Raw genomic sequence first — 25,650 nt, 5'->3', positions numbered from 1 at the left:
GCACAACTGCATAGACATGACATATCTCCGATTAATTCTTCTACACTTCTAACAATATCACTTGCCTTTATCTTCTTCACATCCTTTACATCAATCACCACGGTAATTCTTTCACAAAACTACGAGAAGCTCCTGTCCGTCTATCGATGTTACTCGACATGCGCTTCTTATTGTTAGCTATTCCACTGGTGTCATTAGATTTTGAATCAGCTCCCAGTGCTGCACGTGCAGCACGACCAGGCCTTGAATTCATTGTCACAAAAAATAGCTTTTTGTGTGGTGGATAAAGTCATCCACACACACACAATTTATCTCACTTATATATGAATGCGATCACACGAATCTTATAAACGTACCTGTAACAAATTAAAACAGAAAAAATGTCTCTTAAAGGACAAAAAGCTTGAAAATTCAAGGAGCGATCATCAAATGTGTTTTCCTTCTGATGTCATAACTAGAAGTCCTGAGTCAGACGCGCTACCATTGCTCCACGAAGTCATAGTAATTCTTGCAACAAACATTCTAAACATGAATTTCAATTCCAATAATTTTACACGACTCAGATAAGAGGTACTTGGCATTTACTGATTTTCCAAATAACAACATCACTCACGCATGATATAAGAAGAACTACACCGTCCTCAACATTCACTTTCTTAATACCATTTATTACAGCTGAATGGAGACGTTGAACTCAGAATATGCATAGAATTCGCCATCTCTGGCCAGGCTTACGTGTTCTTTCGTCATTTCTTTCAGTCGGTCCCTCCATCAATCTGAAATGTTTATTTATATTGACTGTTTCCTGTTTTTTTCACATAGGTTTCAAATGGAAAGAGCCTGGTATTACTAAGTTGCTCTTGAGCCTAAACAGGTGACAAAACAACATTTATTTCTGTACAAAATATCTCCTATTTTGCAAAAGAAACGAGTGCGATTCAACGAATGAAATTTGGGCAACACAAGTGTTGTTTTAGAAATAACCTGTGCATTCCTTCAGGGGATAGAAAAGTGAGACACCGTTATTAACATATTGTACAACTCTAAACCTTCTGAAGATCAAGACTATAATTCATTATGAAATCATTCTTGACAGAAAGGAACAAACCCACATTTGGTAAGTTTCATGATTTGTCAATTGTATCTCGGCAAGAGAACATACCTGACACAAACAAATACCCTTTTAAATAGCTTTGCAACTACCAAGGAATGATTTAAGGGTGATATATACCACAAAGTTTACTCACCCGCCATCCTACCCCTTCCTCCCCATCCCCTTCACCAATATGGAAGTATAGAAAACTTGATAACATGCAAAAGCGTGAGCCACTAACTGAAGGTATGCAGAGCGTTGAGCCATAGAATTCTACAAAAACAAAGTGATACAATTCAACGCGGAAAAAATATGAGAGGAACAGCTTTTAGAATCCTTCATCCTAATAACTGTGCATGTGCATCAAACCGGGAATGTTACCTCCACGATACAAAATATGTATAGCAACTTGACAAAGACAAATTCACTGCCTAAAGATAGGAGAACATATCAGAGTGATATCCAATTTTAACCATCAAATGGAATGTGTTTCCTTTTGCCTCCAAATGTAGAAACGTGTTGCCTCGGATTTCTGGGCCTGGACGTTATGATACTTCCTATCTATACAGAGGTTCAGTCCGACACTAACGTGATTCATCATTGTTTGAAGAAAAAAAAAAGAAATAAAAGCGATTGTGACCTCGACGTGATTCGAACACGCAACCTTCTGATCTGGAGTGAGACGCGCTACCATTGCGCATTGAAGTCATATTTATTCTTGCAAGAAACATTCTAAACATGCATTTCAATTCCAATAACTGTACACGACTCAGATAAGAGGAACTTGGCATTTACCGATTTTCCAAGTAACATCATCACTCACGCATCATATAAGAACAACTATACCGTCCGAAAAAATTCATTTACTTAACACCATTTTTTAGAGCTGAATCGATACGTTCACCACAGAATATACATACAATTCGCCATCTCTGGCCAGGCTTACGTGTTCTTTCGTCATTTCATTCAGTCGGTCTTTCCACCTATCGAAATTGTTTATTTAAATTGACTGTTTCCTGGTTCTTTTCGGATAGGTTTAATTTGAAAAGAGCTAGCATTACTTAGTTGACCTAGAGCCGAAATAACCGACTACATCACTTTTATCTGTACAAAATCTATCACATTTTATAAAAGAAAAACAAAATGGGAACAATTCTGCAGAAAAAAACTTTACACAACAGGAATGTTTTAAAAAGTAGTCTGTGCATTCTATGGTGGATAGGAAACTGAGACACCATTATTAAAGTCTTCAACACATCAGCACGTTCCGAACATCAAAACTATTATTCGTTATTAAATCATTGATATCAGAAATGGTCAAACGTATACTTGTCAATTTTCAAGACGTGTTAATCAAATCACGGCAAGGGAAAATTGTTGAAAACACATATAGCTCTTTTTGAAAGCTTAGTTACCATTTTAAAGTGAGGTTTATTGGCGACATCTATCTTAGTTGTTACCTAACCTCCACTTCTAGTCATCAAAGGAGCACCCGTCACTAAACTCATCATTAACACTAGTATGTTTTCTTGTGGTTTAAGAATTGTATGACTTATTAGTAAACGTTTCAGCTCTAATATTGATACTTTACGCCATTCAATTGAAAATAAGAACAGTACACTGAATACAAAGGTTTATTCCTATCGTTAGTTACTAAATACGTACACCTAGAAGTATCTTCAGAAATCCTTGCCAATAAAGTGTGGATAGTCCAATTTCCCAAGGAACTGGCTAATTGCTTGCGTTCGGAAATATCTTTTTAACAACGGTTCCCCATCAGCTACAATCTGATGCAACGATTCAAAGTATGTATAACAACTTAATAAAGACAAATTCAGTGCCTAAAGATAGGAGAACATATCATAGTGATATCCAATTCGAACCTCCAATTGAATCTGTGTCATTTTCCCTTAAAATGTAGAAACGTGTTGCCTCTGATTTCTTTGCCTGGACGTTAAGACAGTTCCTATCTATATAGTGGTTTAGTCTGACACTAAAGTGATTCATCAGTGTTTCAAGTTCAACAAATAAATAAAAGCACTTGTGACAATTGACACTCACTTTCTTATTACCATTTATTACAGCTGAATGGAGACGCTGGCCTCAGAATATACATAGAATTCGGCATCTCTGCCTAGGCTTACGTGTTCTTTCGTCATTTCTTTCAGTCGGTCCCTCCATCAATCTGAAATGTTTATTTATATTGACTATTTCCTGGTTTTTTCAGATAAGTTTCAAATGAAAAGAGCCTGGTGTTACTAAGTTGCTCTTGAGCCTAAACAGGTGACAAAACAACATTTGTTTCTGTGCAAAATATCTCCTATTTTACAAAAAAAAAACGAGTGCGATTCAACGGAATGAAATTTGGGCAACACAAGTGTTGTTTTAGAAATAACCTGTGGATTCCTTCAGGAGATAGAAAAGTGAGACACCGTTATTAACATATTGTACAACTCTATACCTTCTAAGGATCAAAACTAGAATTCGATATCTAATCATTCTTGACAGAAAGGAACAAACGCACATTTGGTTAGTTTCATGACATGTCAATTGTATCCCGGCAAGAGAACATATCTGACACAAACAAGCTCCCTTTCAAATAGCTCTGCCACTACCCAGGAATGGTTTAAGTGTGATGTCTATCACAAAGTTTACCCACCCGCCATCCTACCGCTTCCTGCGAATCCCCTTCACCAATATGGAAGTATAGAAAACTTCATTAGCATGCAAAAACGTGAGCCACTAACTGAAGGCATGCAGAGCGTTGAGCCACTGAATTCTACACAAAAAGCAATACTATTCAACGCGGAAAAGATGTGATAGCAACAGCTTTTAAAATCTTTCATCTCAATAACTGTGCATGGACCTCAAACCAACAATGTTACCTCCACGATACAAAATATGTATAACAACTTGACAAAGACAAAGACGTGATTCGAGCACGCAACCTTCTGATCTAGAGTCAGACGCGCTACCATTGCGCTACGATGTCATATTAGTTCTTGCTACAAACATTCTAGACATGCATTTCAAGTCGAAAATCTGTATATGACTCAGTTAAGAGGTCCTTGCCATTTACCGATTTTCCAAATAACATCATCACTCATGCATGATATAAGAAAGAAATACATCGTCCTCAGAATTCACCTCCTTAATACCATCTATTACAGCTGAATCTATACGTTGACCTCAGAATATACATATAATTCTCCATCTCTGGCCAGTCTTACATGTTCTTTCGTCATTTTTTTCAATCGGTCTCTCCACCAATCTGAATTGTTTATTGAAATTGACTATTTCCTTGTTTTTTTTCTTATGGGTTTTATTTGAAAATAGCTAGCATTACATAGTTGACCTGGATCCGAAATACCCGACTACGTCACTTTTATCTGTACAAGATCTCTCACGTTTTACAAAAGAAAAAGAAAATGGGTGCAATTCTAGAGGAAAAATCTTTACACAACAGGAATTTTGTTTTGAAAGTAGTCTGTGCATTCATTGCGGAATAGGAAACTGAGACACCATTATTAACGTCTTGAACACGTTCTGAACATCAAAAATATAATTCGTTATCAAATCACTGACACCAGAAAAGATCAAACGCACAGTTGGCAATTTTCAAAACTTGTTAATCACATCACGGCAAGGGAACATTGCTAAAGCACATATACCTCATTTTTAAAGCTTTGGTCACATTCTTCAAGTGCGGTTCAATGGCGACATCTATCTCAATTATTACCTATCCTCCACTTCTAGTCATCAAAAGAGCACCGGTCACTAAACTCATAACACTTGGATGTTTTCTTATGGTTCTAGAATTGTATGACTTATTAGCAAACTTTTTAGCTCTAATATTGATACTTTACCCCATTCACTTGAAAATAAGAACAATACACTGAATACAAAGGTTGATTCTGATCTCTAGTTACTAAATACGTACACCTAGAAGTATACTCAGAAATCCCTGTGAAGAAAGTGTGGATAGTCCAATTTCTCTATGAAGTGGCTAATTGCTTGCGTTGATAAATATCTTTCTAACAACGGTTCCCCATCAGCTACAATCTGATGCAACGATACAAAATATGTATAGCAACTTGATAAAGACAAATTCACTGCCTAAAGATAGGAGATCATAATACAGTGATATCCAATTCGAACCATGAATCTGTTTCATTTTACCTCCAATTGTAGAAACTTGTTGCCTCTGATTTCAGGGCCTGCACCGTAAGACAGTTCCTCTCTATAAAGTGGTTCAGTCTGGCACTAACGTGATTCATCATTGTATAAAGACCAAAAAAAAAAAAAAAAGAAATAAAAGTAATTGTGACCTCGACGTGATTCCAACACGCAACCTTCTGATCTGGAGTCAGACGCGCTACCATTGCGCCACGAAGTCATATTAGTTCTTGCAACAAACATTCTAAACATGCATTACACGACTCAGATAAAAGGTACTTGGCATTTGCCTTTTCCAAATAACATCATCACTCACACATGATATAAGAAGAACTACACCATCCTCAACATTCACTTTCTTAATACCATCTATTACAGCTGAATATATACGTTGACCTCAGAATATGCATATAATTCTCCATCTCTGGCCAGTCTTACATGTTCTTTCGTCATCTTTTTCAATCGGTCTCTCTACCAATCTGAATTGTTTATTGAAATTGACTGTTTCCTTGGTTTTTTTCTCATGGGTTTTATTTGAGAATAGTTAGCATTACTTAGTTGACCTGGATCCGAAATACCCGACTACATCACTTTTATCTGTACAAGATCTCTCACGTTTTACAAAAGAAAAAGAAAGTTCTTTGCGGAATAGGAAACTGAGACACCATTATTAACGTCTTGAACACGTTCTGAACATCAAAAATATAATTCGTTATCAAATCATTAACACCAGAAAAGATCAAACGCACAGTTGGCAATTTTCAAGACTTGTTAATCACATCACGGCAAGGGAACATTGCTGAAACACATGTACCTCTTTTTGAAAGCTAAGTTCACATTTTCAAGTGAGGTTTATTGGCGACATCTATCTCAATTGTTACCTATCCTCCACTTCTAGTCATCAAAAGAACACCCGTCAGTAAACTCATAATTAACACTTGGATGTTTTCTTGTTGTTGAAGAACTGTATGACTTATTAGTAAACATTTTAGCTCTAATATTGATACTTTAGCCCATTTAATTGAAACTCAGAACAATACACTGAATACAAAGGTTCATTCCAATCATTAGTTACTAAATACGTACACCTAGAAGTATCCTCAGAAATCCCTGTCCAGAAAGTGTGGATAGTCCAGTTTCTCTAGGAACTGGCTAATTGCTTGCGTTGAGAATATCTTTCTAAGAACGGTTCCCCATAAGCTACAAATGGTCTAAGAAAGCTATAAACGGAGAAATAACTATAAATTGCGCGTAACTAGCTTTTAGAATCATTCATCTTAACAACTGTGCATGGGCATCAAACCAGCAATGTTACCTCCACGATACAAAATATGTATAGCAACTTGATAACTAATAAGTCATACAATTCTTAAACCATAAGAAAATATCCAAGTGTTATGGGTTTAGTGACGGGTGTTCTTTGGATGACTAGAAGTGGAGGATAGGTAACAGTTGAGATAGATGTCGCCATTGAAGACCAAGAAAGAAATAAAAGCGATTGTGACCTCGACGTGATTCCAACACGCAACCTTCTGATCTGGAGTCAGACGCGCTACCATTGCGCCACGAAGTCATATTAGTTTTTGCAACAAACATTCTAAACATGCATTTCACTTCGAATAACTGTGCAAGACTCATATAAGAGGTACTTGGCATTTACCGATTTTCCAAACAACATCATCACTCACGCATGATATAAGAAGAACTACACCGTCCCCAGAATTCACTTTCTTGATACCATCTATTACAGCTAAATGGAGACGTTGACCTCAGAATATACATATAATTCTCCATCTCTGGCCAGGCTCACGTGTTCTTTCGTCATTTTTTTCAGTCGGTCTTTCCATCTATCTGAATTGTTTATTGAAATTAATTGTTTCCTTGGTTTTTTCTCATGGTTTTTATTTGAAAATGCTAGAATTACTTAGTTGACATCGATCCAAAATACCCGACTACATCACTTTTATCTGCACAAGATCTATCACATTTTACAAAAGAAAAATAAAATGGGTGCAATTCTAGAGGAAAAATCTTTACACAACAGGAATTTTGTTTTAAAAATAGTCTGTGCATTCTTTGCGGGATAGGAAACTGAGACACCATTATTAACATCTTGAACACATCTACACGTTCTGAACATGAAAAATATAATTCGTTATCAAATCACTGACACCAGAAAAGATCAAATGCACAGTTGGCAATTTTCAAGACTTGTTAATCACATCACGGCAAGGGAACATTGCTAAAGCACATGTACCTCTTTTTAAAAGCTTTGGTCACATTCTTCAAGTGAGGTTCAATAGCGACATCTATCTCAATTATTACATATCCTCCACTTCTAGTCATCAAAAGAGCACCCGTCACTAAACTCATCATTAACACTTGGATGTTTTCTTATGGTTCAAGAATTGTATGACTTATTAGCAAACTTTTTAGCTCTAATATTGATACTTTACCCCATTCAATTGAAAATAAGAACAATACACTGAATACAAAGGTTGATTCTAATCTCTAGTTACTAAATACGTACACCTAGAAGTATCCTCAGAAATCCCTGTCAAGAAAGTGTGGATAGTCCAATTTCTCTAGGAAGTGCCTAATTGCTTGCGTTGATAAATATCTTTCTAACAACGGTTCCCCATCAGCTACAATCTGATGAAACGATACAAAATATGTATAGCAACTTGATAAAGACAAATTCACTGCCTAAAGATAAGAAATCATAATATAGTGATATCCAATTCGAACCTTGAATCTGTTTCATTTTCCCTCCAATTGTAGAAACTTCTTGCCTGTGATTAAAGGGTCTGGACCGTAAGACAGTTCCTATCTATAAAGTGGTTTAGTCTGGCACTAACGTGATTAATCATTATAAAAAGACCAAAAAAAGAAATAAAGGCGATTTTGACCTCGACGTCATTCGAACACGAAACCTTCTGATCTGGAGTCAGACGCGCTACCATTGCGCAACGAAGTCATATTAGTTTTTGCAACAAACATTCTAAACATGCATTTCAATTCGAATAACTGTGCAAGACTCATATAAGAGGTACTTGGCATTTACCGATTTTCCAAACAACATCATCACTCACGCATGATATAAGAAGAACTACACCGTCCTCAGAATTCACTTTCTTGATGCCATCTATTTTACAGTTGAATGGAGACGTTGACCTCAGAATATACATATAATTCTCCATCTCTGGCCAGGCTTACGTGTTCTTTCGTCATTTTTTTCAGTCGGTCTCTCCATCTATCTGAATTGTTATTTAAATTAACTGTTTCCTTGGTTTTTTCTCATGGTTTTATAAAAAAAAATCCTAGCATTAGTTAGGTGACCTGGATCCGAAATACCCGACTACATCACTTTTATCTGTACAAGATCTCTCACATTTTACAAAAGAAAAATAAAATGGGTGCAATTCTAGAGGAAAAATCTTTACACAACAGGAATTTTGTTTTAAAAGTAGTCTGTGCAATCTTTGCGGGATGGGAAACTGAGACACCATTATTAACGTCTTGAACACATCTACACGTTCTGAACATCAAAATTATAATTCGTTATCAAATCACTGACACCAGAAAAGATCAAACGCACAGTTGGCAATTTTCAAAACTTGTTAATCACATCACGGCAAGGGAACATTGCTAAAGCACATGTACCTCATTTTGAAAGCTTTGGTCACATTTTCAAGTGCGGTTCAATGGCGACATCTATCTCAATTATTACCTATCCTCCACTTCTAGTCATCAAAAGAGCACCGGTTACTAAACTCATAACACTTGGATCTTTTCTTATGGTTCTAGAATTGTATGACTTATTAGCAAACTTTTTAGCTCTAATATTGATACTTTACCCCATTCACTTGAAAATAAGAACAATACACTGAATACAAAGGTTGATTCTGATCTCTAGTTACTAAATACGTACACCTAGAAGTATGCTCAGAAATCCCTGTCAAGAAAGTGTGGATAGTCCAATTTCTCTATGAAGTGGCTAATTGCTTGCGTTGATAAATATCTTTCTAACAACGGTTCCCCATCAGCTACAATCTGATGCAACGATACAAAATATGTATAGCAACTTGATAAAGACAAATTCACTGCCTAAAGATAAGAAATCATAATATAGTGATATCCAATTCGAACCTTGAATCTGTTTCATTTTCCCTCCAATTGTAGAAACTTCTTGCCTGTGATTAAAGGGTCTGGACCGTAAGACAGTTCCTATCTATAAAGTGGTTTAGTCTGGCACTAACGTGATTCATCATTATTTAAAGACCAAAAAAAGAAATAAAGGCGATTTTGACCTCGACGTGATTCGAACACGAAACCTTCTGATCTGGAGTCAGACGCGCTACCATTGCGCAACGAAGTCATATTAGTTTTTGCAACAAACATTCTAAACATGCATTTCAATTCGAATAACTGTACAAGACTCATATAAGAGGTACTTGGCATTTACCGATTTTCCAAACAACATCATCACTCACGCATGATATAAGAAGAACTACACCGTCCTCAGAATTCACTTTCTTGATGCCATCTATTTTACAGTTGAATGGAGACGTTGACCTCAGAATATACATATAATTCTCCATCTCTGGCCAGGCTTACGTGTTCTTTCGTCATTTTTTTCAGTCGGTCTCTCCATCTATCTGAATTGTTATTTAAATTAACTGTTTCCTTGGTTTTTTCTCATGGTTTTATAAAAAAAAAATCCTAGCATTAGTTAGGTGACCTGGATCCGAAATACCCGACTACATCACTTTTATCTGTACAAGATCTCTCACATTTTACAAAAGAAAAATAAAATGGGTGCAATTCTAGAGGAAAAATCTTTACACAACAGGAATTTTGTTTTAAAAGTAGTCTGTGCAATCTTTGCGGGATGGGAAACTGAGACACCATTATTAACGTCTTGAACACATCAACACGTTCTGAACATCAAAATTATAATTCGTTATCAAATCACTGACACCAGAAAAGATCAAACGCACAGTTGGCAATTTTCAAAACTTGTTAATCACATCACGGCAAGGGAACATTGCTAAAGCACATGTACCTCATTTAGAAAGCTTTGGTCACATTTTCAAGTGCGGTTCAATGGCGACATCTATCTCAATTATTACATATCCTCCACTTCTAGTCATCAAAAGAGCACCGGTCACTAAACTCATAACACTTGGATTTTTTCTTATGCTTCTAGAATTGTATGACTTATTAGCAAACTTTTTAGCTCTAATATTGATACTTTACCCCATTCACTTGAAAATAAGAACAATACACTTAATACAAAGGTTGATTCTGATCTCTAGTTACTAAATACGTACACCTAGAAGTATGCTCAGAAATCCCTGTCAAGAAAGTGTGGATAGTCCAATTTCTCTAGGAAGTGGCTAATTGCTTGCGTTGATAAATATCTTTCTAACAACGGTTCCCCATCAGCTACAATCTGATGCAACGATACAAAATATGTATAGCAACTTGATAAAGACAAATTCACTGCCTAAAGATAAGAAATCATAATATAGTGATATCCAATTCGAACCTTGAATCTGTTTCATTTTCCCTCCAATTGTAGAAACTTCTTGCCTGTGATTAAAGGGTCTGGACCGTAAGACAGTTCCTATCTATAAAGTGGTTTAGTCTGGCACTAACGTGATTCATCATTATTTAAAGACCAAAAAAAGAAATAAAGGCGATTTTGACCTCGACGTGATTCGAACACGAAACCTTCTGATCTGGAGTCAGACGCGCTACCATTGCGCAACGAAGTCATATTAGTTTTTGCAACAAACATTCTAAACATGCATTTCAATTCGAATAACTGTACAAGACTCATATAAGAGGTACTTGGCATTTACCGATTTTCCAAACAAGATCATCACTCACGCATGATATAAGAAGAACTACACCGTCCTCAGAATTCACTTTCTTGATGCCATCTATTTTACAGTTGAATGGAGACGTTGACCTCAGAATATACATATAATTCTCCATCTCTGGCCAGGCTTACGTGTTCTTTCGTCATTTTTTTCAGTCGGTCTCTCCATCTATCTGAATTGTTATTTAAATTAACTGTTTCCTTGGTTTTATCTCATGGTTTTATAAAAAAAAATCCTAGCATTAGTTAGGTGACCTGGATCCGAAATACCCGACTACATCACTTTTATCTGTACAAGATCTCTCACATTTTACAAAAGAAAAATAAAATGGGTGCAATTCTAGAGGAAAAATCTTTACACAACAGGAATTTTGTTTTAAAAGTAGTCTGTGCAATCTTTGCGGGATGGGAAACTGAGACACCATTATTAACGTCTTGAACACATCTACACGTTCTGAACATCAAAATTATAATTCGTTATCAAATCACTGACACCAGAAAAGATCAAACGCACAGTTGGCAATTTTCAAAACTTGTTAATCACATCACGGCAAGGGAACATTGCTAAAGCACATGTACCTCATTTTGAAAGCTTTGGTCACATTTTCAAGTGCGGTTCAATGGCGACATCTATCTCAATTATTACCTATCCTCCACTTCTAGTCATCAAAAGAGCACCGGTTACTAAACTCATAACACTTGGATCTTTTCTTATGGTTCTAGAATTGTATGACTTATTAGCAAACTTTTTAGCTCTAATATTGATACTTTACCCCATTCACTTGAAAATAAGAACAATACACTGAATACAAAGGTTGATTCTGATCTCTAGTTACTAAATACGTACACCTAGAAGTATGCTCAGAAATCCCTGTCAAGAAAGTGTGGATAGTCCAATTTCTCTAGGAAGTGGCTAATTGCTTGCGTTGATAAATATCTTTCTAACAACGGTTCCCCATCAGCTACAATCTGATGCAACGATACAAAATATGTATAGCAACTTGATAAAGACAAATTCACTGCCTAAAGATAAGAAATCATAATATAGTGATATCCAATTCGAACCTTGAATCTGTTTCATTTTCCCTCCAATTGTAGAAACTTCTTGCCTGTGATTAAAGGGTCTGGACCGTAAGACAGTTCCTATCTATAAAGTGGTTTAGTCTGGCACTAACGTGATTCATCATTATTTAAAGACCAAAAAAAGAAATAAAGGCGATTTTGACCTCGACGTGATTCGAACACGAAACCTTCTGATCTGGAGTCAGACGCGCTACCATTGCGCAACGAAGTCATATTAGTTTTTGCAACAAACATTCTAAACATGCATTTCAATTCGAATAACTGTACAAGACTCATATAAGAGGTACTTGGCATTTACCGATTTTCCAAACAAGATCATCACTCACGCATGATATAAGAAGAACTACACCGTCCTCAGAATTCACTTTCTTGATGCCATCTATTTTACAGTTGAATGGAGACGTTGACCTCAGAATATACATATAATTCTCCATCTCTGGCCAGGCTTACGTGTTCTTTCGTCATTTTTTTCAGTCGGTCTCTCCATCTATCTGAATTGTTATTTAAATTAACTGTTTCCTTGGTTTTATCTCATGGTTTTATAAAAAAAAATCCTAGCATTAGTTAGGTGACCTGGATCCGAAATACCCGACTACATCACTTTTATCTGTACAAGATCTCTCACATTTTACAAAAGAAAAATAAAATGGGTGCAATTCTAGAGGAAAAATCTTTACACAACAGGAATTTTGTTTTAAAAGTAGTCTGTGCAATCTTTGCGGGATGGGAAACTGAGACACCATTATTAACGTCTTGAACACATCTACACGTTCTGAACATCAAAATTATAATTCGTTATCAAATCACTGACACCAGAAAAGATCAAACGCACAGTTGGCAATTTTCAAAACTTGTTAATCACATCACGGCAAGGGAACATTGCTAAAGCACATGTACCTCATTTTGAAAGCTTTGGTCACATTTTCAAGTGCGGTTCAATGGCGACATCTATCTCAATTATTACCTATCCTCCACTTCTAGTCATCAAAAGAGCACCGGTTACTAAACTCATAACACTTGGATCTTTTCTTATGGTTCTAGAATTGTATGACTTATTAGCAAACTTTTTAGCTCTAATATTGATACTTTACCCCATTCACTTGAAAATAAGAACAATACACTGAATACAAAGGTTGATTCTGATCTCTAGTTACTAAATACGTACACCTAGAAGTATGCTCAGAAATCCCTGTCAAGAAAGTGTGGATAGTCCAATTTCTCTAGGAAGTGGCTAATTGCTTGCGTTGATAAATATCTTTCTAACAACGGTTCCCCATCAGCTACAATCTGATGCAACGATACAAAATATGTATAGCAACTTGATAAAGACAAATTCACTGCCTAAAGATAAGAAATCATAATATAGTGATATCCAATTCGAACCTTGAATCTGTTTCATTTTCCCTCCAATTGTAGAAACTTCTTGCCTGTGATTAAAGGGTCTGGACCGTAAGACAGTTCCTATCTATAAAGTGGTTTAGTCTGGCACTAACGTGATTCATCATTATTTAAAGACCAAAAAAAGAAATAAAGGCGATTTTGACCTCGACGTGATTCGAACACGAAACCTTCTGATCTGGAGTCAGACGCGCTACCATTGCGCAACGAAGTCATATTAGTTTTTGCAACAAACATTCTAAACATGCATTTCAATTCGAATAACTGTACAAGACTCATATAAGAGGTACTTGGCATTTACCGATTTTCCAAACAAGATCATCACTCACGCATGATATAAGAAGAACTACACCGTCCTCAGAATTCACTTTCTTGATGCCATCTATTTTACAGTTGAATGGAGACGTTGACCTCAGAATATACATATAATTCTCCATCTCTGGCCAGGCTTACGTGTTCTTTCGTCATTTTTTTCAGTCGGTCTCTCCATCTATCTGAATTGTTATTTAAATTAACTGTTTCCTTGGTTTTATCTCATGGTTTTATAAAAAAAAATCCTAGCATTAGTTAGGTGACCTGGATCCGAAATACCCGACTACATCACTTTTATCTGTACAAGATCTCTCACATTTTACAAAAGAAAAATAAAATGGGTGCAATTCTAGAGGAAAAATCTTTACACAACAGGAATTTTGTTTTAAAAGTAGTCTGTGCAATCTTTGCGGGATGGGAAACTGAGACACCATTATTAACGTCTTGAACACATCTACACGTTCTGAACATCAAAATTATAATTCGTTATCAAATCACTGACACCAGAAAAGATCAAACGCACAGTTGGCAATTTTCAAAACTTGTTAATCACATCACGGCAAGGGAACATTGCTAAAGCACATGTACCTCATTTTGAAAGCTTTGGTCACATTTTCAAGTGCGGTTCAATGGCGACATCTATCTCAATTATTACCTATCCTCCACTTCTAGTCATCAAAAGAGCACCGGTTACTAAACTCATAACACTTGGATCTTTTCTTATGGTTCTAGAATTGTATGACTTATTAGCAAACTTTTTAGCTCTAATATTGATACTTTACCCCATTCACTTGAAAATAAGAACAATACACTGAATACAAAGGTTGATTCTGATCTCTAGTTACTAAATACGTACACCTAGAAGTATGCTCAGAAATCCCTGTCAAGAAAGTGTGGATAGTCCAATTTCTCTATGAAGTGGCTAATTGCTTGCGTTGATAAATATCTTTCTAACAACGGTTCCCCATCAGCTACAATCTGATGCAACGATACAAAATATGTATAGCAACTTGATAAAGACAAATTCACTGCCTAAAGATAAGAAATCATAATATAGTGATATCCAATTCGAACCTTGAATCTGTTTCATTTTCCCTCCAATTGTAGAAACTTCTTGCCTGTGATTAAAGGGTCTGGACCGTAAGACAGTTCCTATCTATAAAGTGGTTTAGTCTGGCACTAACGTGATTCATCATTATTTAAAGACCAAAAAAAGAAATAAAGGCGATTTTGACCTCGACGTGATTCGAACACGAAACCTTCTGATCTGGAGTCAGACGCGCTACCATTGCGCAACGAAGTCATATTAGTTTTTGCAACAAACATTCTAAACATGCATTTCAATTCGAATAACTGTACAAGACTCATATAAGAGGTACTTGGCATTTACCGATTTTCCAAACAACATCATCACTCACGCATGATATAAGAAGAACTACACCGTCCTCAGAATTCACTTTCTTGATGCCATCTATTTTACAGTTGAATGGAGACGTTGACCTCAGAATATACATATAATTCTCCATCTCTGGCCAGGCTTACGTGTTCTTTCGTCATTTTTTTCAGTCGGTCTCTCCATCTATCTGAATTGTTATTTAAATTAGCTGTTTCCTTGGTTTTTTCTCATGGTTTTATAAAAAAAAATCCTAGCATTAGTAAGGTGACCTGGATCCGAAATACCCGACTACATCACTTTTATCTGTACAAGATCTCTCACATTTTACAAAAGAAAAATAAAATGGGTGCAATTCTAGAGGAAAAATCTTTACACAACAGGAATTTTGTTTTAAAAGTAGTCTGTGCAATCTTTGCGGGATGGGAAACTGAGACACCATTATTAACTTCTTGAACACATCTACACGTTCTGAACACCAAAATTATAATTCGTTATCAAATCACTGACACCAGAAAAGATCAAACGCACAGTTGGCAATTTTCAAAACTTGTTAATCACATCACGGCAAGGGAACATTGCTAAAGCACATATACCTCATTTTGAAAGCTTTGGTCACATTCTTCAAGTGCGGTTCAATGGCGACATCTATCTCAATTATTACCTATCCTCCACTTCTAGTCATCAAAAGAGCACCGGTCACTAAACTCATAACACTTGGATGTTTTCTTATGGTTCTAGAATTGTATGACTTATTAGCAAACTTTTTAGCTCTAATATTGATACTTTACCCCATTCACTTGAAAATAAGAACAATACACTGAATACAAAGGTTGATTCTGATCTCTAGTTACTAAATACGTACACCTAGAAGTATACTCAGAAATCCCTGTGAAGAAAGTGTGGATAGTCCAATTTCTCTATGAAGTGGCTAATTGCTTGCGTTGATAAATATCTTTCTAACAACGGTTCCCCATCAGCTACAATCTGATGCAACGATACAAAATATGTATAGCAACTTGATAAAGACAAATTCACTGCCTAAAGATAGGAGATCATAATACAGTGATATCCAATTCGAACCATGAATCTGTTTCATTTTCCCTCCAATTGTAGAAACTTGTTGCCTCTGATTTCAGGGCCTGCACCGTAAGACAGTTCCTCTCTATAAAGTGGTTCAGTCTGGCACTAACGTGATTCATCATTGTTTAAAGACCAAAAAAAAAAAAAAAAGAAATAAAAGTAATTGTGACCTCGACGTGATTCCAACACGCAACCTTCTGATCTGGAGTCAGACGCGCTACCATTGCGCCACGAAGTCATATTAGTTCTTGCAACAAACATTCTAAACATGCATTACACGACTCAGATAAAAGGTACTTGGCATTTGCCTTTTCCAAATAACATCATCACTCACACATGATATAAGAAGAACTACACCATCCTCAACATTCACTTTCTTAATACCATCTATTACAGCTGAATATATACGTTGACCTCAGAATATGCATATAATTCTCCATCTCTGGCCAGTCTTACATGTTCTTTCGTCATCTTTTTCAATCGGTCTCTCTACCAATCTGAATTGTTTATTGAAATTGACTGTTTCCTTGGTTTTTTTCTCATGGGTTTTATTTGAGAATAGTTAGCATTACTTAGTTGACCTGGATCCGAAATACCCGACTACATCACTTTTATCTGTACAAGATCTCTCACGTTTTACAAAAGAAAAAGAAAGTTCTTTGCGGAATAGGAAACTGAGACACCATTATTAACGTCTTGAACACGTTCTGAACATCAAAAATATAATTCGTTATCAAATCATTAACACCAGAAAAGATCAAACGCACAGTTGGCAATTTTCAAGACTTGTTAATCACATCACGGCAAGGGAACATTGCTGAAACACATGTACCTCTTTTTGAAAGCTAAGTTCACATTTTCAAGTGAGGTTTATTGGCGACATCTATCTCAATTGTTACCTATCCTCCACTTCTAGTCATCAAAAGAACACCCGTCAGTAAACTCATAATTAACACTTGGATGTTTTCTTGTTGTTGAAGAACTGTATGACTTATTAGTAAACATTTTAGCTCTAATATTGATACTTTAGCCCATTTAATTGAAACTCAGAACAATACACTGAATACAAAGGTTCATTCCAATCATTAGTTACTAAATACGTACACCTAGAAGTATCCTCAGAAATCCCTGTCCAGAAAGTGTGGATAGTCCAGTTTCTCTAGGAACTGGCTAATTGCTTGCGTTGAGAATATCTTTCTAAGAACGGTTCCCCATAAGCTACAAATGGTCTAAGAAAGCTATAAACGGAGAAATAACTATAAATTGCGCGTAACTAGCTTTTAGAATCATTCATCTTAACAACTGTGCATGGGCATCAAACCAGCAATGTTACCTCCACGATACAAAATATGTATAGCAACTTGATAACTAATAAGTCATACAATTCTTAAACCATAAGAAAATATCCAAGTGTTATGAGTTTAGTGACGGGTGTTCTTTGGATGACTAGAAGTGGAGGATAGGTAACAGTTGAGATAGATGTCGCCATTGAAGACCAAGAAAGAAATAAAAGCGATTGTGACCTCGACGTGATTCCAACACGCAACCTTCTGATCTGGAGTCAGACGCGCTACCATTGCGCCACGAAGTCATATTAGTTTTTGCAACAAACATTCTAAACATGCATTTCACTTCGAATAACTGTGCAAGACTCATATAAGAGGTACTTGGCATTTACCGATTTTCCAAACAACATCATCACTCACGCATGATATAAGAAGAACTACACCGTCCCCAGAATTCACTTTCTTGATACCATCTATTACAGCTAAATGGAGACGTTGACCTCAGAATATACATATAATTCTCCATCTCTGGCCAGGCTCACGTGTTCTTTCGTCATTTTTTTCAGTCGGTCTTTCCATCTATCTGAATTGTTTATTGAAATTAATTGTTTCCTTGGTTTTTTCTCATGGTTTTTATTTGAAAATGCTAGAATTACTTAGTTGACATCGATCCAAAATACCCGACTACATCACTTTTATCTGCACAAGATCTATCACATTTTACAAAAGAAAAATAAAATGGGTGCAATTCTAGAGGAAAAATCTTTACACAACAGGAATTTTGTTTTAAAAATAGTCTGTGCATTCTTTGCGGGATAGGAAACTGAGACACCATTATTAACATCTTGAACACATCTACACGTTCTGAACATGAAAAATATAATTCGTTATCAAATCACTGACACCAGAAAAGATCAAATGCACAGTTGGCAATTTTCAAGACTTGTTAATCACATCACGGCAAGGGAACATTGCTAAAGCACATGTACCTCTTTTTAAAAGCTTTGGTCACATTCTTCAAGTGAGGTTCAATAGCGACATCTATCTCAATTATTACATATCCTCCACTTCTAGTCATCAAAAGAGCACCCGTCACTAAACTCATCATTAACACTTGGATGTTTTCTTATGGTTCAAGAATTGTATGACTTATTAGCAAACTTTTTAGCTCTAATATTGATACTTTACCCCATTCAATTGAAAATAAGAACAATACACTGAATACAAAGGTTGATTCTAATCTCTAGTTACTAAATACGTACACCTAGAAGTATCCTCAGAAATCCCTGTCAAGAAAGTGTGGATAGTCCAATTTCTCTAGGAAGTGCCTAATTGCTTGCGTTGATAAATATCTTTCTAACAACGGTTCCCCATCAGCTACAATCTGATGCAACGATACAAAATATGTATAGCAACTTGATAAAGACAAATTCACTGCCTAAAGATAAGAAATCATAATATAGTGATATCCAATTCGAACCTTGAATCTGTTTCATTTTCCCTCCAATTGTAGAAACTTGTTGCCTGTGATTAAAGGGTCTGGACCGTAAGACAGTTCCTATCTATAAAGTGGTTTAGTCTGGCACTAACGTGATTAATCATTATAAAAAGACCAAAAAAAGAAATAAAGGCGATTTTGACCTCGACGTCATTCGAACACGAAACCTTCTGATCTGGAGTCAGACGCGCTACCATTGCGCAACGAAGTCATATTAGTTTTTGCAACAAACATTCTAAACATGCATTTCAATTCGAATAACTGTGCAAGACTCATATAAGAGGTACTTGGCATTTACCGATTTTCCAAACAACATCATCACTCACGCATGATATAAGAAGAACTACACCGTCCTCAGAATTCACTTTCTTGATGCCATCTATTTTACAGTTGAATGGAGACGTTGACCTCAGAATATACATATAATTCTCCATCTCTGGCCAGGCTTACGTGTTCTTTCGTCATTTTTTTCAGTCGGTCTCTCCATCTATCTGAATTGTTATTTAAATTAACTGTTTCCTTGGTTTTTTCTCATGGTTTTTTAAAAAAAAATCCTAGCATTAGTTAGGTGACCTGGATCCGAAATACCCGACTACATCACTTTTATCTGTACAAGATCTCTCACATTTTACAAAAGAAAAATAAAATGGGTGCAATTCTAGAGGAAAAATCTTTACACAACAGGAATTTTGTTTTAAAAGTAGTCTGTGCAATCTTTGCGGGATGGGAAACTGAGACACCATTATTAACGTCTTGAACACATCTACACGTTCTGAACATCAAAATTATAATTCGTTATCAAATCACTGACACCAGAAAAGATCAAACGCACAGTTGGCAATTTTCAAAACTTGTTAATCACATCACGGCAAGGGAACATTGCTAAAGCACATGTACCTCATTTTGAAAGCTTTGGTCACATTTTCAAGTGCGGTTCAATGGCGACATCTATCTCAATTATTACATATCCTCCACTTCTAGTCATCAAAAGAGCACCGGTCACTAAACTCATAACACTTGGATTTTTTCTTATGCTTCTAGAATTGTATGACTTATTAGCAAACTTTTTAGCTCTAATATTGATACTTTACCCCATTCACTTGAAAATAAGAACAATACACTTAATACAAAGGTTGATTCTGATCTCTAGTTACTAAATACGTACACCTAGAAGTATGCTCAGAAATCCCTGTCAAGAAAGTGTGGATAGTCCAATTTCTCTAGGAAGTGGCTAATTGCTTGCGTTGATAAATATCTTTCTAACAACGGTTCCCCATCAGCTACAATCTGATGCAACGATACAAAATATGTATAGCAACTTGATAAAGACAAATTCACTGCCTAAAGATAAGAAATCATAATATAGTGATATCCAATTCGAACCTTGAATCTGTTTCATTTTCCCTCCAATTGTAGAAACTTCTTGCCTGTGATTAAAGGGTCTGGACCGTAAGACAGTTCCTATCTATAAAGTGGTTTAGTCTGGCACTAACGTGATTCATCATTATTTAAAGACCAAAAAAAGAAATAAAGGCGATTTTGACCTCGACGTGATTCGAACACGAAACCTTCTGATCTGGAGTCAGACGCGCTACCATTGCGCAACGAAGTCATATTAGTTTTTGCAACAAACATTCTAAACATGCATTTCAATTCGAATAACTGTACAAGACTCATATAAGAGGTACTTGGCATTTACCGATTTTCCAAACAAGATCATCACTCACGCATGATATAAGAAGAACTACACCGTCCTCAGAATTCACTTTCTTGATGCCATCTATTTTACAGTTGAATGGAGACGTTGACCTCAGAATATACATATAATTCTCCATCTCTGGCCAGGCTTACGTGTTCTTTCGTCATTTTTTTCAGTCGGTCTCTCCATCTATCTGAATTGTTATTTAAATTAACTGTTTCCTTGGTTTTATCTCATGGTTTTATAAAAAAAAATCCTAGCATTAGTTAGGTGACCTGGATCCGAAATACCCGACTACATCACTTTTATCTGTACAAGATCTCTCACATTTTACAAAAGAAAAATAAAATGGGTGCAATTCTAGAGGAAAAATCTTTACACAACAGGAATTTTGTTTTAAAAGTAGTCTGTGCAATCTTTGCGGGATGGGAAACTGAGACACCATTATTAACGTCTTGAACACATCTACACGTTCTGAACATCAAAATTATAATTCGTTATCAAATCACTGACACCAGAAAAGATCAAACGCACAGTTGGCAATTTTCAAAACTTGTTAATCACATCACGGCAAGGGAACATTGCTAAAGCACATATACCTCATTTTGAAAGCTTTGGTCACATTCTTCAAGTGCGGTTCAATGGCGACATCTATCTCAATTATTACCTATCCTCCACTTCTAGTCATCAAAAGAGCACCGGTCACTAAACTCATAACACTTGGATGTTTTCTTATGGTTCTAGAATTGTATGACTTATTAGCAAACTTTTTAGCTCTAATATTGATACTTTACCCCATTCACTTGAAAATAAGAACAATACACTGAATACAAAGGTTGATTCTGATCTCTAGTTACTAAATACGTACACCTAGAAGTATACTCAGAAATCCCTGTGAAGAAAGTGTGGATAGTCCAATTTCTCTATGAAGTGGCTAATTGCTTGCGTTGATAAATATCTTTCTAACAACGGTTCCCCATCAGCTACAATCTGATGCAACGATACAAAATATGTATAGCAACTTGATAAAGACAAATTCACTGCCTAAAGATAGGAGATCATAATACAGTGATATCCAATTCGAACCATGAATCTGTTTCATTTTCCCTCCAATTGTAGAAACTTGTTGCCTCTGATTTCAGGGCCTGCACCGTAAGACAGTTCCTCTCTATAAAGTGGTTCAGTCTGGCACTAACGTGATTCATCATTGTTTAAAGACCAAAAAAAAAAAAAAAAGAAATAAAAGTAATTGTGACCTCGACGTGATTCCAACACGCAACCTTCTGATCTGGAGTCAGACGCGCTACCATTGCGCCACGAAGTCATATTAGTTCTTGCAACAAACATTCTAAACATGCATTACACGACTCAGATAAAAGGTACTTGGCATTTGCCTTTTCCAAATAACATCATCACTCACACATGATATAAGAAGAACTACACCATCCTCAACATTCACTTTCTTAATACCATCTATTACAGCTGAATATATACGTTGACCTCAGAATATGCATATAATTCTCCATCTCTGGCCAGTCTTACATGTTCTTTCGTCATCTTTTTCAATCGGTCTCTCTACCAATCTGAATTGTTTATTGAAATTGACTGTTTCCTTGGTTTTTTTCTCATGGGTTTTATTTGAGAATAGTTAGCATTACTTAGTTGACCTGGATCCGAAATACCCGACTACATCACTTTTATCTGTACAAGATCTCTCACGTTTTACAAAAGAAAAAGAAAGTTCTTTGCGGAATAGGAAACTGAGACACCATTATTAACGTCTTGAACACGTTCTGAACATCAAAAATATAATTCGTTATCAAATCATTAACACCAGAAAAGATCAAACGCACAGTTGGCAATTTTCAAGACTTGTTAATCACATCACGGCAAGGGAACATTGCTGAAACACATGTACCTCTTTTTGAAAGCTAAGTTCACATTTTCAAGTGAGGTTTATTGGCGACATCTATCTCAATTGTTACCTATCCTCCACTTCTAGTCATCAAAAGAACACCCGTCAGTAAACTCATAATTAACACTTGGATGTTTTCTTGTTGTTGAAGAACTGTATGACTTATTAGTAAACATTTTAGCTCTAATATTGATACTTTAGCCCATTTAATTGAAACTCAGAACAATACACTGAATACAAAGGTTCATTCCAATCATTAGTTACTAAATACGTACACCTAGAAGTATCCTCAGAAATCCCTGTCCAGAAAGTGTGGATAGTCCAGTTTCTCTAGGAACTGGCTAATTGCTTGCGTTGAGAATATCTTTCTAAGAACGGTTCCCCATAAGCTACAAATGGTCTAAGAAAGCTATAAACGGAGAAATAACTATAAATTGCGCGTAACTAGCTTTTAGAATCATTCATCTTAACAACTGTGCATGGGCATCAAACCAGCAATGTTACCTCCACGATACAAAATATGTATAGCAACTTGATAACTAATAAGTCATACAATTCTTAAACCATAAGAAAATATCCAAGTGTTATGAGTTTAGTGACGGGTGTTCTTTGGATGACTAGAAGTGGAGGATAGGTAACAGTTGAGATAGATGTCGCCATTGAAGACCAAGAAAGAAATAAAAGCGATTGTGACCTCGACGTGATTCCAACACGCAACCTTCTGATCTGGAGTCAGACGCGCTACCATTGCGCCACGAAGTCATATTAGTTTTTGCAACAAACATTCTAAACATGCATTTCACTTCGAATAACTGTGCAAGACTCATATAAGAGGTACTTGGCATTTACCGATTTTCCAAACAACATCATCACTCACGCATGATATAAGAAGAACTACACCGTCCCCAGAATTCACTTTCTTGATACCATCTATTACAGCTAAATGGAGACGTTGACCTCAGAATATACATATAATTCTCCATCTCTGGCCAGGCTCACGTGTTCTTTCGTCATTTTTTTCAGTCGGTCTTTCCATCTATCTGAAGTGTTTATTGAAATTAATTGTTTCCTTGGTTTTTTCTCATGGTTTTTATTTGAAAATGCTAGAATTACTTAGTTGACATCGATCCAAAATACCCGACTACATCACTTTTATCTGCACAAGATCTATCACATTTTACAAAAGAAAAATAAAATGGGTGCAATTCTAGAGGAAAAATCTTTACACAACAGGAATTTTGTTTTAAAAATAGTCTGTGCATTCTTTGCGGGATAGGAAACTGAGACACCATTATTAACATCTTGAACACATCTACACGTTCTGAACATGAAAAATATAATTCGTTATCAAATCACTGACACCAGAAAAGATCAAATGCACAGTTGGCAATTTTCAAGACTTGTTAATCACATCACGGCAAGGGAACATTGCTAAAGCACATGTACCTCTTTTTAAAAGCTTTGGTCACATTCTTCAAGTGAGGTTCAATAGCGACATCTATCTCAATTATTACATATCCTCCACTTCTAGTCATCAAAAGAGCACCCGTCACTAAACTCATCATTAACACTTGGATGTTTTCTTATGGTTCAAGAATTGTATGACTTATTAGCAAACTTTTTAGCTCTAATATTGATACTTTACCCCATTCAATTGAAAATAAGAACAATACACTGAATACAAAGGTTGATTCTAATCTCTAGTTACTAAATACGTACACCTAGAAGTATCCTCAGAAATCCCTGTCAAGAAAGTGTGGATAGTCCAATTTCTCTAGGAAGTGCCTAATTGCTTGCGTTGATAAATATCTTTCTAACAACGGTTCCCCATCAGCTACAATCTGATGCAACGATACAAAATATGTATAGCAACTTGATAAAGACAAATTCACTGCCTAAAGATAAGAAATCATAATATAGTGATATCCAATTCGAACCTTGAATCTGTTTCATTTTCCCTCCAATTGTAGAAACTTGTTGCCTGTGATTAAAGGGTCTGGACCGTAAGACAGTTCCTATCTATAAAGTGGTTTAGTCTGGCACTAACGTGATTAATCATTATAAAAAGACCAAAAAAAGAAATAAAGGCGATTTTGACCTCGACGTCATTCGAACACGAAACCTTCTGATCTGGAGTCAGACGCGCTACCATTGCGCAACGAAGTCATATTAGTTTTTGCAACAAACATTCTAAACATGCATTTCAATTCGAATAACTGTACAAGACTCATATAAGAGGTACTTGGCATTTACCGATTTTCCAAACAACATCATCACTCACGCATGATATAAGAAGAACTACACCGTCCTCAGAATTCACTTTCTTGATGCCATCTATTTTACAGTTGAATGGAGACGTTGACCTCAGAATATACATATAATTCTCCATCTCTGGCCAGGCTTACGTGTTCTTTCGTCATTTTTTTCAGTCGGTCTCTCCATCTATCTGAATTGTTATTTAAATTAACTGTTTCCTTGGTTTTTTCTCATGGTTTTTTAAAAAAAAATCCTAGCATTAGTTAGGTGACCTGGATCCGAAATACCCGACTACATCACTTTTATCTGTACAAGATCTCTCACGTTTTACAAAAGAAAAATAAAATGGGTGCAATTCTAGAGGAAAAATCTTTACACAACAGGAATTTTGTTTTAAAAGTAGTCTGTGCAATCTTTGCGGGATGGGAAACTGAGACACCATTATTAACGTCTTGAACACATCTACACGTTCTGAACATCAAAATTATAATTCGTTATCAAATCACTGACACCAGAAAAGATCAAACGCACAGTTGGCAATTTTCAAAACTTGTTAATCACATCACGGCAA

General features: G+C 36.0%; 12 non-coding genes across 12 annotated transcripts; all 12 read right to left on the bottom strand.

Moving 5' to 3' along the window:
• Positions 1–5,417: 5,417 nt before the first annotated feature.
• On the bottom strand, positions 5,418–5,489 carry Trnaw-cca (transfer RNA tryptophan (anticodon CCA)). The gene has a single exon. It is a non-coding gene; the product is annotated as a tRNA-Trp (tRNA).
• Positions 5,490–6,770: 1,281 nt separating this feature from the next.
• Trnaw-cca (transfer RNA tryptophan (anticodon CCA)) lies at positions 6,771–6,842 on the bottom strand. Its single transcript has one exon. It is a non-coding gene; the product is annotated as a tRNA-Trp (tRNA).
• A 2,733-nt stretch (positions 6,843–9,575) lies between these two features.
• Positions 9,576–9,647, bottom strand: Trnaw-cca (transfer RNA tryptophan (anticodon CCA)). Its single transcript has one exon. It is a non-coding gene; the product is annotated as a tRNA-Trp (tRNA).
• Positions 9,648–10,977: 1,330 nt separating this feature from the next.
• Trnaw-cca (transfer RNA tryptophan (anticodon CCA)) lies at positions 10,978–11,049 on the bottom strand. The gene has a single exon. It is a non-coding gene; the product is annotated as a tRNA-Trp (tRNA).
• A 1,329-nt stretch (positions 11,050–12,378) lies between these two features.
• Positions 12,379–12,450, bottom strand: Trnaw-cca (transfer RNA tryptophan (anticodon CCA)). The gene has a single exon. It is a non-coding gene; the product is annotated as a tRNA-Trp (tRNA).
• A 1,329-nt stretch (positions 12,451–13,779) lies between these two features.
• Positions 13,780–13,851, bottom strand: Trnaw-cca (transfer RNA tryptophan (anticodon CCA)). Its single transcript has one exon. It is a non-coding gene; the product is annotated as a tRNA-Trp (tRNA).
• A 1,329-nt stretch (positions 13,852–15,180) lies between these two features.
• Trnaw-cca (transfer RNA tryptophan (anticodon CCA)) lies at positions 15,181–15,252 on the bottom strand. The gene has a single exon. It is a non-coding gene; the product is annotated as a tRNA-Trp (tRNA).
• Positions 15,253–16,591: 1,339 nt separating this feature from the next.
• On the bottom strand, positions 16,592–16,663 carry Trnaw-cca (transfer RNA tryptophan (anticodon CCA)). The gene has a single exon. It is a non-coding gene; the product is annotated as a tRNA-Trp (tRNA).
• Positions 16,664–17,944: 1,281 nt separating this feature from the next.
• On the bottom strand, positions 17,945–18,016 carry Trnaw-cca (transfer RNA tryptophan (anticodon CCA)). The gene has a single exon. It is a non-coding gene; the product is annotated as a tRNA-Trp (tRNA).
• A 2,733-nt stretch (positions 18,017–20,749) lies between these two features.
• Trnaw-cca (transfer RNA tryptophan (anticodon CCA)) lies at positions 20,750–20,821 on the bottom strand. Its single transcript has one exon. It is a non-coding gene; the product is annotated as a tRNA-Trp (tRNA).
• A 1,339-nt stretch (positions 20,822–22,160) lies between these two features.
• Trnaw-cca (transfer RNA tryptophan (anticodon CCA)) lies at positions 22,161–22,232 on the bottom strand. The gene has a single exon. It is a non-coding gene; the product is annotated as a tRNA-Trp (tRNA).
• A 1,281-nt stretch (positions 22,233–23,513) lies between these two features.
• On the bottom strand, positions 23,514–23,585 carry Trnaw-cca (transfer RNA tryptophan (anticodon CCA)). Its single transcript has one exon. It is a non-coding gene; the product is annotated as a tRNA-Trp (tRNA).
• Between the last annotated feature and the right edge of the window lie 2,065 nt (positions 23,586–25,650).

Source organism: Sinohyriopsis cumingii, chromosome 18 (assembly GCF_028554795.1).
Source record: "Sinohyriopsis cumingii isolate HCF-2022 chromosome 18, ASM2855479v2, whole genome shotgun sequence".
NCBI classification, from domain to species: Eukaryota; Metazoa; Mollusca; class Bivalvia; order Unionida; family Unionidae; genus Sinohyriopsis; species Sinohyriopsis cumingii.
Note: the sequence above shows the minus strand (reverse complement) of the source record. Positions and strands in the feature narration are given on the sequence as shown.